This window comes from Lonchura striata, chromosome 1, assembly GCF_050655825.1.
Source record: "Lonchura striata isolate lonStrDom1 chromosome 1, ASM5065582v1, whole genome shotgun sequence".
In the NCBI taxonomy this organism is placed as follows: domain Eukaryota; kingdom Metazoa; phylum Chordata; class Aves; order Passeriformes; family Estrildidae; genus Lonchura; species Lonchura striata.
The window spans coordinates 54,857,870-54,869,953 of NC_140703.1; the positions used below are offsets into that span (position 1 = coordinate 54,857,870).

A 12,084-nucleotide genomic window follows, 5' to 3' on the forward strand; every position below is an offset into this window, starting at 1 on the left:
AAAAAGGTGGTAGTTAGGGGAAGACCTTGACAGTGGAACTGACTGGTCTGTTAAACAGGGTTAAATGAATTTATTTTTTTATTTGACCTTGATCTCTAAGTTTGCTCACAGACCTAGTTAAATTGATGGCTAAGTTGGCTCACCATACTTCCTTCAGGCTGCACAGAAGGAGCCATTAAATACTTTTTGATGTAGTCACTGCTGGAAACAGTAGAAACTGTGCTACAAAGTGCTTGGCTGCATGGCAGAACTTGTACCTACCCATCTGAAAAGATAAAACCCCTTTCTAAAATGTAAATTTAGAGGCCAGTAGATTTATTGGCTGCAGCTGTGAAGGTAAGTGGTTAAAAGCAGGAGTAGTAGTCATGGCCATTCAGCTGTGAAAATGACAAAAAATCCACCAACAATGTATAAAAAATACAAAAAAAATTATCATGATTTTGCTGTGTTCTAGGGTTGGGATTTTATTGCAGTTAGTGTTTTATTTCTGACCATGAAAGCTGTATCTTGTGTCTAATTTTTAGACAAAATCAAGTGTCCTGACATTTACTGTAAATAAACAAGAATATGTGAAGGAAATTTTCTATGATTACTTTGTTTCTCCTAACAGAAACAGCAAGTAAGATCTTCACCAATGGCAAGACGTTCAAGATAAAATATGTACAATGGCATTAATTGCTACAGTATGTGCAAAACTAGGTAGACTGTTGTACTTGTGCCATACTTCAAAGACATTATTTTTTCTTACATAACATTTAATGTATCATTTTGTTATAAATTCCATGCATATTCATTCAGCACTTGCCATACACAGAAAGGTTTGCCTGAGTTCCTGTCCAATTTCTGTTACCTTATATAAATATTTAAAGCACTTTAGCCTGAAGAGATTTGGTCTTGTGGTGCCTGTATGTGCTGCCAGAATTTGTTATTTTATATATTTGTGTTCTTGACAGATGAACTGTTTCCTCTCTTCTTCTCCTTTTAGGGAGCTTTGCTCCTTTCATCTATGTTGTTAATGAAGGTAAGGAATCTCTGCCCACACGCTTTGTTGATTCTCAGGCTTTTCAGTGGAGGAATGAGTCCTGACTTTAGATTTATTTTTGGTTTTAGAACAAACAGGTAAGAAGCATTGAGTTACTGGACAAAAGACATCAGATTATGATGATGCAAATGATAGTTCAGAAGAGGTTTTTAAAAAGCAATGCCAATAAATATGATCACAAGCCATACCTACTCAGCTATTTCGCTATCTTTTGGCACAGCACTGTGTGTGTTTGCTACCCTAAGCCATTAAGCAATTTGTTTGCAATGAAGATGGTTGAGCCAAATGCCTGAGACAGAATTACTATGCTAGTCATGCCAATATTTATTGGTGTACAGAGAGCTTCCTGAGGCTGTGGCTTGTTGATACGTATGTAAAGACCTACAAGTCAAGAAGAAATTGAGTGGATGTTCAAGCATCTTCCTGTTTTTCTGGATTGTGAGGAAAAGGATAAATACTGAATAACAGCTAAACAAGTCTAGAAGTAAGAGACGAGAGGCTTTTTCAGCCATGTGACAAACATTTGCTTCATTCATGCATCATAAATCTGCAGCATGTTGTCGGTTTTTCCTTAGTCTTTCCGGTACAGAGCCCTCGAGCGTACACACACTACTTGTTCTAGAAATATATTGAAATAACTGTGATTCAGTTTGAGGTAAATAGAAAAGGGAGGGACTTCTAATTTGGAGTGGCTAGATAAGTACTGTTCATGAGTTTACATTTATTTGCTCTTTTCAAAGATCTTTTCCCCCCCAAGGTCCTACAGTTTATGTGCTGCTTTTCATTGAAAACCAAATAAAGGCAATTACATTGCAGGGAGTTTATGAAGAGCAACTTTTGAGGCCTGATTTGCTCCTGTCTTTCTTTAACACAGAGTAACACCAAAAAAAAAGGTAAAATTTACATTGCAAAAGTAAATGTAAAGTGTTAAGAAAAAGCAAACTGGTAATTTATTAAGAGAGATGCCTATTGTAGAGACTGGAATCGTGCTGGAGGGATTATTCCCTAAAATTACATTTCAACACATCTGGCAGACGAGTTAGTGAGCTTTCTAAAGTGGATGGCTGACGCCTGTGAGAGGGGTGTTATTGTCTCCCTGTATTGGGCTTTTGGGGCAAAGTTTTGATATTGGGGGCAGCTACAGTAGTGGCTTCAGTGAAAAGCTTCTAGAAACTTTCCCTATGTCAAATGGAGCCAAAGCCAGCCAGCTCCAGGATGGACTCACTGTGATTAAAGGCCAGACACATCAGTGATGGTGGCAACACGTCCATGATTACATATTCAAGAAGGGTAAAAAGTTACTGTGTTGTGGTCCAAGGCGCAGGACATGTTGAGGCAGCTGTGCCCCTGCAGCCCGTGGAGAACCCAATGCCAGAGCAGGTGGATGCCCCAAGGAAGTTGTGACCCTGTGCTGGAGCAGGCTCCTGGCTCCTGTTGAGCCATGGAGAGACAGGAGCCCATGTTGGAGCAGGTTTGCTGGCAGGACTTGTGATCTGTCCCACGGGAGTCCCAGACTGACAATCTGTTCCAAAGGACTTTACCTGTGGAAATGACCCATGCTGGAGTGGGTGCTGAAGAGCTGCATCCTGTGGGAGCTGTTCCCACAGGAGAATTTCAGTGATGGATACCATGCTGGGGCAGGGGAAAAGTGTGAGGTGCTCTCCCCCTGAGGGAGAAGCACTGACCTCAGCCCCCATTCCTTGTCCCCTGTGCTGCAGAGGGGAGGATATAGAGATTATGATATAAAGTCCATAAAGGAGGGAGGTGTGGAAGGAAGATGTCGCTAAGATTTGGGTTTACTTCTCATTATCCAGCTCTCATTTGACTGGTAATGAATTTGGTTAATTTTCCCACCTCTAATCTGTTCTGTCTGTGACAGTGTTTGCTGTGCGATCTCTCACTGTCCTTATCTTGACCCATAAGCTTTTCCTTATACTTTCTTTCACCTGTCCTGATGCAGACAGGAGTGATAGAGCAGCTTTTGTGGCACCTGGTGTCCAGAGAGTGTCAACCCATCACACACTTACATTTTTTTGAGCTTTCCTCTAAATTCTGCCCACCTAGACCAGTAACATTACTCCTGTGCAAAATTCCAGTTGCAGGTTTTTTTGTCACAGACATTTTGCGTTGTCACTTGGTAATTCTCTTTGACTTCCCAAAGAACTCATTTGCAATCCAGAGTTCTTTGTTTAATTGTAATAACAATTACAATTATTTGATTGGTTATTATTTTGTTTCAATCAGGTCACATATTGCATGTCACATGAAATTGAAAAGGTTTCATAGACACCTGTTCCAAATTGTGGCTTTTTGAATGAAGTTTATAAAGAAAATATTTTTAACCAAGACTTTTTTGGTTTTATTTTTTTGTGATTTTTATTCTTTGTGGGGTTTTTTTGTGTTTCTTCTTTTTTATCTCTTCTTTTTTTTTTTTTTTGAGTCATTCTCAATTCCCATTAAATATGTAGGATTTAAATATAAATTGGAAAAAGATTAGTTTATTTTTTATGAATATTAGGGAATCTCAAATGATGGCAACCAGATTTCTTTTTTGTTATATCATTTTTTAGGTTTTTCTTTTATTTAACTCCATATATTTGATTGCTGGATAGAATTTTTTGTTATGATAAGTGATGAAGACAGTGAGTACCACTAGTGGCCATTACTTGCAGCTGGTGCCCAGTTCACATTCTAATCCATAAGTAGCAAGTGGTGGCTTCTGTTCATTTATGTAAAATTGCCACTGTATTTCAAACTTTGTGTTCTAGTAAGATATGCCTCTTTAGAGAATGTTTTGAATAAGATTTACAAAATCTTGTGTTTTAAAAATAAAAGGAGAAGCTTTTAAAGTTTTTTAAGGCAACTCTTTTCAAAGTGAAAGCAAACCATACATCAAGAAAGCACAGTATGATAGACCTTAAGAAAAACACGGACTATTTCTCTATTTTTTAATAGATAATTTGAAAATGTCATATAAAGGCTATGCTGTTCTTTTCATATTATCTAGAAATATCTCAGCAATGCCTAGATAACAGGAAGAAAATATTCATGGATTGTTACATTATAGTCATAGTTCCTCTCATTTCCCAAAATGCACAGCAGCTACTGTGTCATTTTAAGATTTAGAAGTCACTGCATTTATGTTTTAATGATCAATGGCAGCTCTTGATCTGAGTCATTAATGAGATTTTGACTGCATCTGCATTTAAACCTTGTGTATTCTGAAAGAGAGAAAGTATGCTTGGAAAATGAGATTTCTGTCATGGTAATAATAAGGTTTACATGCTCAAGCTGAGAGGATTCACTCTCATGAATCCTTTCCTCTACCCTGTGGAAGGTTACATAGTTCCAATGGAGCCCTTTGTTCTACAAGCACATAGGAAATGGCCCCTACTTGAAGGGACCATTCTTCTTCTTATGTGTTGATAGTAAAGTAGTAGGAAAAAGTGAAAGTAAAAAGTGAAATTTGAATTCCTCAAAGTGAAATGTGATTTTGTACCTTGATCATTTATTAAAATGCTTTTACTTTATTTGAGGGCAGCAGAGCACCTTGAGAATGACAGATTGAGTGTGTATGGTGTCACTTGGGGGATGTTTAATATATTGTCATAGATATTTGGGTATGGTTAAACTACTTTTAAAAATAACAAATAATGACCTTCCCAAACAAGGGAATTGTAATAATAGTCATTAAAATAATTCCTTATAATTGTTTTTTGATTAGAATTTTTTTAAGTTTGTGAGTATCACTGGGTATTTTCATCAGCAATTACTTACTTACAGGTTAGGAGAGAGAAGTATAGATATTTTTCATGCTAAAGAGTGAAATTCTTAACAGGGTTTGCCTTTTTGCATGCTGCTTACTCTGATGTATGCATTTCATTAGTCTTCCTATACTTTCACTCAGAAACTCATTCTGTCTGCTTCAAATTCATATGAAGTTCTAGTTAATTTCTTTTTGACAATAGGCTAAATTTAAATTCCCAATACAACAGAAAAACAAATTTTCCAAATTACAAGTTGTTGAATATATAAAAAAAATCACAGAATGAACGATGATTGTTTTATTGTAAAAATGTTTCAATATTGTGTTTAGACCTGTTGAAAAAGGAGTTGTTATAGGTGCCCACTGATTCCTTTACAAAACCACATTTTCATGAGATTGAGAGATATAGTCTAAATAGGCCAGCAGCTGTTGCAAAGCCAAAATATTGCCTATCAGAACATGTGAGAAGTAGCTTGGAAAAGCTATAGATAATTTGCAGAATGTTGGGACCTGCCGAGCACTTCAAATACTTCACTTGAATGAAAACTAAATCTGTAAATTACCCAAGACATTAGAAGTCATTGGTAGAGAAATATCACACAGCAAAGTAAGAAATCAACTGAATGCTGATTTTCTTTTGGACAACATACACCTGCTACTGATTTCAGTTGAGGCCAAGAGTCACAATCCTAACCACTGTTTTAGAAAAGATTGTTAAAAGTGTATGAAGTTCTGAATAAAGGTTGTCCTGTTGGCTGTTCATTAGTTGGAGTTAACTGTATGGAAATTTGGTTGGCATGAACAATTTAGTAGGAGATACTACTTCTAATTTGTCCACAGTAATTAAGGACAGTGTGAGATAATGTTAAGGTTGACAAGATCAATATAATCTTTATATTTTCTCCATCAAAAGTTGACCACTATTGATTAAAATTATTTCTCAGCCCTGTTTGTCCTATACAAATCTTCAGTTTGGCCAAATTCCAGCTCTAAAGTCTTCAGCCACAAGTCTCATTTACCACAGAGAGCTTATCCTTTTGCTTTTGACTTACTATGTGGCAATTGCAGCCTGTGTTAGCTCTTGGGAATTGCAGAACTTAATAACTAATCAGAATTATATAATTTTATGCATATAGCTACAATTCCAACAGATTAATTCACTTGGAATGCTTATGACTACATGATTCTGAGTCTCAGTTCTTTTAGAGCTTGAGTGGAGGACAGAATATCTATACCCCAAAATATAACTTCCTTCCAAATGTTGAAAAAAAATCAGACTGTAACATGTTTAGGACTCTCTATTCCTTCATCCCATGCCAGAACTTTGCTGAATCAGAATAATTTAGGAGTGAAAGATCCTTTAAGATCATTGAGTCCAACCCAGCACTGCTAAGTCCATCACTAAGCCATGTCTGTAAGTGCCTCAGCTGCAGGTCTTAAATACTTCCAGGAATGGTGACTCAACAACTTCCCTGGGCAGCCCATTTAAATGCTTGACAACCTTTTCTCTGAGATTTTTTCCTGGTATCCTATCTAAACCTCCCCCAGCACAATTTGAAGCCACTTCCTCTTTTTTTTACCTGGAAGAATAGAACAGCCCCCACCTGGCTACAGCATCATCTCAGGTACTTGTAGAGAGTGTAAGTTCACCCCTGAACTTCCTTTTTAACAGTGTAAACAACCTTGGTACCCTCAGCTGCTCCTTGCAAGACGTGGGCTTCAGACTCTTCATCAGATTCATTGCCCTTCTCTGGACACCATTCAGCACCTCAATGTCCTTGTAGTGAGAGGCCCAAAACTGAACACAAGATTTGAGGCCTCAGCAGTGCTAAATTTTGGAGGACAATCACTGACCTGGTCTTGCTGATCACACTGTTGCTGATACAGACCAGGATGCCATTGGCCCTCTTGACCACCTGGGCACAGTTGGATCATGTTCACCTCACTGTAAACCAGCACCCCAGGTCCTTTTTTGTTGGGCAGCTTTCCAGCCATCCATCCCCAAAACAGTAGGGAATGAGATTATTGTGACCCAAGTACAGAACTCATCATTTACCATATTTAACCTCATGCATTCACCTAAGCCCATTGAGCCAACCTTTGTAGATCCCTCTTCTGAGCCTTCCTACCCTCCAATAGGCAACACTCTCACCCAACTGACTAAAACGTGACAATAGTGTCCACTTTCATCCATCTCTGGATAAATAATTGTTTGCTTTGTACTTTGAGATCTTTTGGAAGAAATGAATGAGCTGGAAAAAAAAATGCTCTTATGTCTGAACACTGACAGTTTGGGAGATGAGAAGGGAAATGAAGAAGAACAGTTCAAAAGAGAACTCTGGTAACCATTAATAGAAAGTCCACTGAATTTCATGAACTAAGGAAAAGAGAGATGATCCAGAATATCAATCTCCGCAGTGGTTTATAAAAGACTTATTGGCTTGGAGATTGCTTTGCATTTTCATAATTCCTCTTACTAGCAATTTTAGTCTCATGGGAAACAGAAACCCAAGATATTTTATGTAGCAATTGTCCACTGCACAGCATGAGATGACCACTCTGTAATGCCCCTTATTATCTTAGAACTTCCCCTTATAAACCTAGAACTTCCAAAACTGACCTTCCTGGATAAATGTATAAGGACTTAAAATTTAAAACTATTAAAAAAAATAGAAAGCTGTACATGCATAAACTACTGGCTAAGAACAAAATCAACAATTTGAGACCTCGTCCTACAAACATCTCACTTAAGTAATTATTTACTTATATTTAAGTAGTGAATATCATGGGATTAATTATATGTATGAGGGTTGCACATCTGGACCCTTGTTCTCTTTGGAATCCTGAATAGAAGCTGATTTTGATACATGAGTAGTTTTGTGGTAGCCATTACAAATCTGATATTACCTATGCTTTAATACTGGAAAATTTTAATGTGGACAAAGGGAATAGTAACAGCTAAGATTCTATGTAGTAATACCCAGAGATAAATTTATGCTAAGACAATAGAAGCAGGGAATCTGTTATTATCTTTGCTAATGCTGGGACCCTGTGGTTTATTTAACATTTCTTTTTTGAAAGCATATGCATAAACCATATAATATACTTATGGTAAGTGTAATTTACATTTATAACGATGCTTAGGTATCAGTTATGTTTTGACCTAATATAAAGTATGTTTAAGCTTTTCTGATTGCTTAACTATTTTCATGGAAATGTGGCTTATGTCCTCATGAAAACTACAGAATAAAAAAAGCTGTACTTTGCCATTGGTGTCTTCCAACTGCACCATTCCTGATTGAAATGTCTGAGAAAAAAGGAGCTTTTCAGCCTTAGGGAAACCAATTCAAAACCATTAAGCATAGCTCAATCTCTGCACTGAACGGAAAAAAAAATCACTTTTGGATTGAGGATAAAGTGTTGTGTATGCCAAATCCCAAATAAGGTGTAGAGAAAGCTACATGCAAGCCTGTGAGCTCTGCATAGGACTGAATATGTTTTTCTGTGTTAAATAGATAAAGTTGTAATAGACTGGAGAGGATAAAACTCAGTAGGCCTTTGTTTTAAGAAGGTCTCTTAGTCTCACCTTTACTCCTGAAACCTAACTTGGAATTGGGTAAGTGAAATTCCAGGTTTAGAAAGTTCACTTTTTAGAAGTGCTGAATGAAGTCTTATAACATTCTGCACATTAATCTTTGTCTTTTAAAATAGGCACTAGTGCTCTTTTCTGTTTATAAGACATTTACCATAATGGAAGCAGATGGAATGGTATTCACTGGTACTTGTTCCAAAGCTCATTATCAAGTATACAGTGGCAGAAAACAAAACCAAATGCCCTACAGTGACACAAAACAAAACAAAGTGCCCCTTTAAATAAAATGCTGAAATCTATCACTTCCATATTTCATTCCATGCACATTTCTATCTAATCTAATCGGCTTAAATTTTCAAGATATGAATGTTTAATGGTAAAAGACGTGTATTTGTCTATACCAGACACAATTCATAACAAAAGAACATAGACCTAATATGAGATATAGGGAAAAAAAGGTACAATATGTTGTTTAGCTTCACTATGCAAAACAGGAAGATGCATGCATTGTGTAACTTGAATGAGGTAATATGGGAAACCAAATTTTGCATAACCATAATGAGACATTTTATCTTTTTTTTTTTTTTAATAGATGGGTGACATTTATTTTTCTTTGCTAAGAAGGGGAAAGCATATTTGTTAGAATAGTTTTCAGTAAATGTATCAGTTGTTCATGTGAAAATGTTTCTTGACTTCAGGGCATGCTTTTTAACTGGTGACAATTTTTAGAACAGAGGACTTCAAAAGGCAGGCTGGCAGACTTGAAAAGACAGCATAAACATCTAGGTGAAAATTTCTTGTAACTTTTTCTTGCAAAATAATGATAATTTAGGTAAATTATCATGCTCCCTGATCAGGTGGTCTCCTGCTTCTTTTCAAAATATTAATTTTCAAGAAGGAAGATAACTTAAATCTAAGTGAGTTTTAGTAAAATAAAATTGGCAAAATATGGCTGAAAATACAGTATTTGTGTATCATTTGGGTATTTTTTTTTCATTTAGGTAGTAATACAACACACTATTTTGCTAGTAGGTGCCTTTCAAATTAAAGGTACTTCCTTGTGTCATGGTGAAGGAATTGTAATCAATAAGAATGAAGTATTAAAAATTTAAAAGACAAAGAACAGTAAACATACTAATTATTTGTAGTTTGTGTTTGTAAATACTCAAACATTGGAAAAATATTCTTTTATTCCTGTGAGACTAGCAGTATTCATGCATTTTGTTATTCCACATAATATAGGATCCGTTTCTTCTAGGCTTTTAAAATTAAGTTCCTTACTGTTGCTAGCCAGCTCCTCCTCTTTTGCTATTGAATGTTGTACTACAATAGCATATTTATGCCTGAGTGTCCACAGTATGTATCCTGTGGATTGAACTGAGCCTAAAACCAGTCTTGCAGACTAACTGTAAACCCTCAGGCATATCTAAACCATATGTTGAGTGCAATGTGGATGTCCCAAAGACAACACAAATATGTAATCTGCATGCTGTTTTGTAGCATTTTGTGTGATATACCAGCTCAATTTGTGAGACGTAGAACATTACCTGTTTTTTTCTCCTTTAATATTTTTATCCTAAAATATAAAAAAGAGAAAATAATTATAGGACTATGTTTTGTTAGTAAGCCATGCATATGAAAGTTCAGGAAAATAGTCAGTACCAAAGTGGTGTACTAATATATACAGTGACAATTCATAGAATCACACAACAGCCCAGTTTGGAAGAGACCTTCAAAGGTCTAGCCTTTTGTGGGAAGGAGAATTTTGATGACATTATCTGGCAATCTGCCACATTGAATCTTGTAAACCTTCTGTGATGGAAGTTGTTGTGGAAGAGAAGGATAGAAAACATACCACGTTTCTCTGTGGTAGCTCATCGTTTCTTAGCTCAGCTGGGGCTGCCTTTCTTCTTTTGGGTGTTATCCCTTGGTATCTTCACAATCTCTTTGTGGTGTCCAGTTTTTAGGCATTGTCTGAATTCAGCTTCTCTTCAAGGCACATGCAGCCCCCCAGCTAACCCTATGAGCACAGCTGCTCTCTGTGCCCCCACCCCCAATATCTTCACTTAATTTGTAGTTACCACCAAAACCTCACAGAATTTAGCAGGTATTTTGCTGGGTCCATACATGGGTATTTAAAGGTTTTCTTCCTGCCTCCCTCCCTCCCCTTCAACTTTGAGAACATAATGAAATTTATAACAGTGGGAGGAAGACCTGTTTGAGAATGCTTTTCAAAATTGGCAATCCTGCTTCTACCAAGTATCTCTCACACTCTGGTTTTGATTCAGTTTTCACTTAACAGATCTGATCTGAGGACAAGTTATGCTTATCATTTTTTACCTGCACTAAAAGCCTTTATATAGAAAAAAGCTAGGTAAAGAAAAAGCTAATGAGTTAGAAAAGAAATAGTATACGAACAAATATGAGAACCAGAATACTTTATCTCTCTGAGCAGCCAGGCAGGCAGAAAGGAGAAAGAAGTGGTAAACTGTGGAGAATAGGAAGTTTAAAAACAAAAATGCCTCTCTTTTAGAGACATTGCATATGTTTTCCAGCTGCAGGATGTGAAGTAAGATGTCAATAGCATAGCTGGAGGTTAATATAGGGCTGGAAGACAATTGGGGCACACAGAATCAATTGTATAGATGTCACAGCAAAAATGTATTTGGTTCTGCATCTAGAAATTTCACAGTAGCTCTAAATACATGCACAACGCTATATAGCTTACAACAATGGTCATGCTAATTGATAATGGATGACAAATCCAGTTGGCTAACTGGAATGGAGTGGAATACAATAGAGCATAAGAAAATTATTCTGCAAAAGGGAAGCCCAAAGTCCTAATACTAAGATTTTATAGGAGGTACTAAGATACTGGCATAGTACTGGGATAATAGTAATTAGAACAGAATAGTTATTAATTATTACACAGCCTCCCCCCAAGACTGCCCAGATGTCTCAAGAGAAGATGCCAACATATGAAGCAAAGAAAATAACAAAATAATCAAACAGCTAGAGATGGGAAAATACACTTAGAGAGAGCTTTTCTCCAAATTCTTTTTTAAATTATTGTCTTTTAAATAATGAAGTATGGCACATAACCTCTCTTTCAAAACCTCTTAACAGTTACTTAGCATAAAATTCCCAAGAATATCAAGAGTTGCAAGTGCCAAGTCCTTCTTTGAGTCTTGGTGAGGTCTTGACATCAGTGGCATCCTGTGGCATTGAATTCCATAATCTAATTATGTGCTGCATTAAAACATATGTTCTTTTATCAGATTTGGAGCTGCTGCTTTTCACTTTCACTTAGTGTCCTTTTGTTCTTGAATTATGAGACACAGGACTACAGGAGCTCCTGATCTATTTTCTCTTTGCCACTTACCATTTTTATACTTTGATCATATCCATCCTTATTCATATTTTTTTTTTTTTTTGGTAAGGTTAAAAATTCCAGTCTTTTCCAGTCTTTTCATATGAAGGCTTATCTATATGCCTAATTATCACAATCACTCTTTTCTGAATACCTTCTAATTCTGTAATATCTTTTTGTGATGGTGTGACCAGTACTTCACACTATTCGAGAGAAGGGAAAATTATTGATTCATATAATGACATATTTTCTTTCTTTCTTATTCTTCACCTCATTTCTTATGCATCTGAAAATTTTATGTGCTGTTTTGACTG

The 12,084-nt window shown here is 36.4% G+C and overlaps 1 protein-coding gene across 11 annotated transcripts in view; it reads left to right on the forward strand.

Moving 5' to 3' along the window:
- Positions 1-12,084, forward strand: part of PCDH9 (protocadherin 9) — a 672,836-nt gene that overhangs the window by 163,875 nt on the left and 496,877 nt on the right. The window lies entirely within an intron of this gene.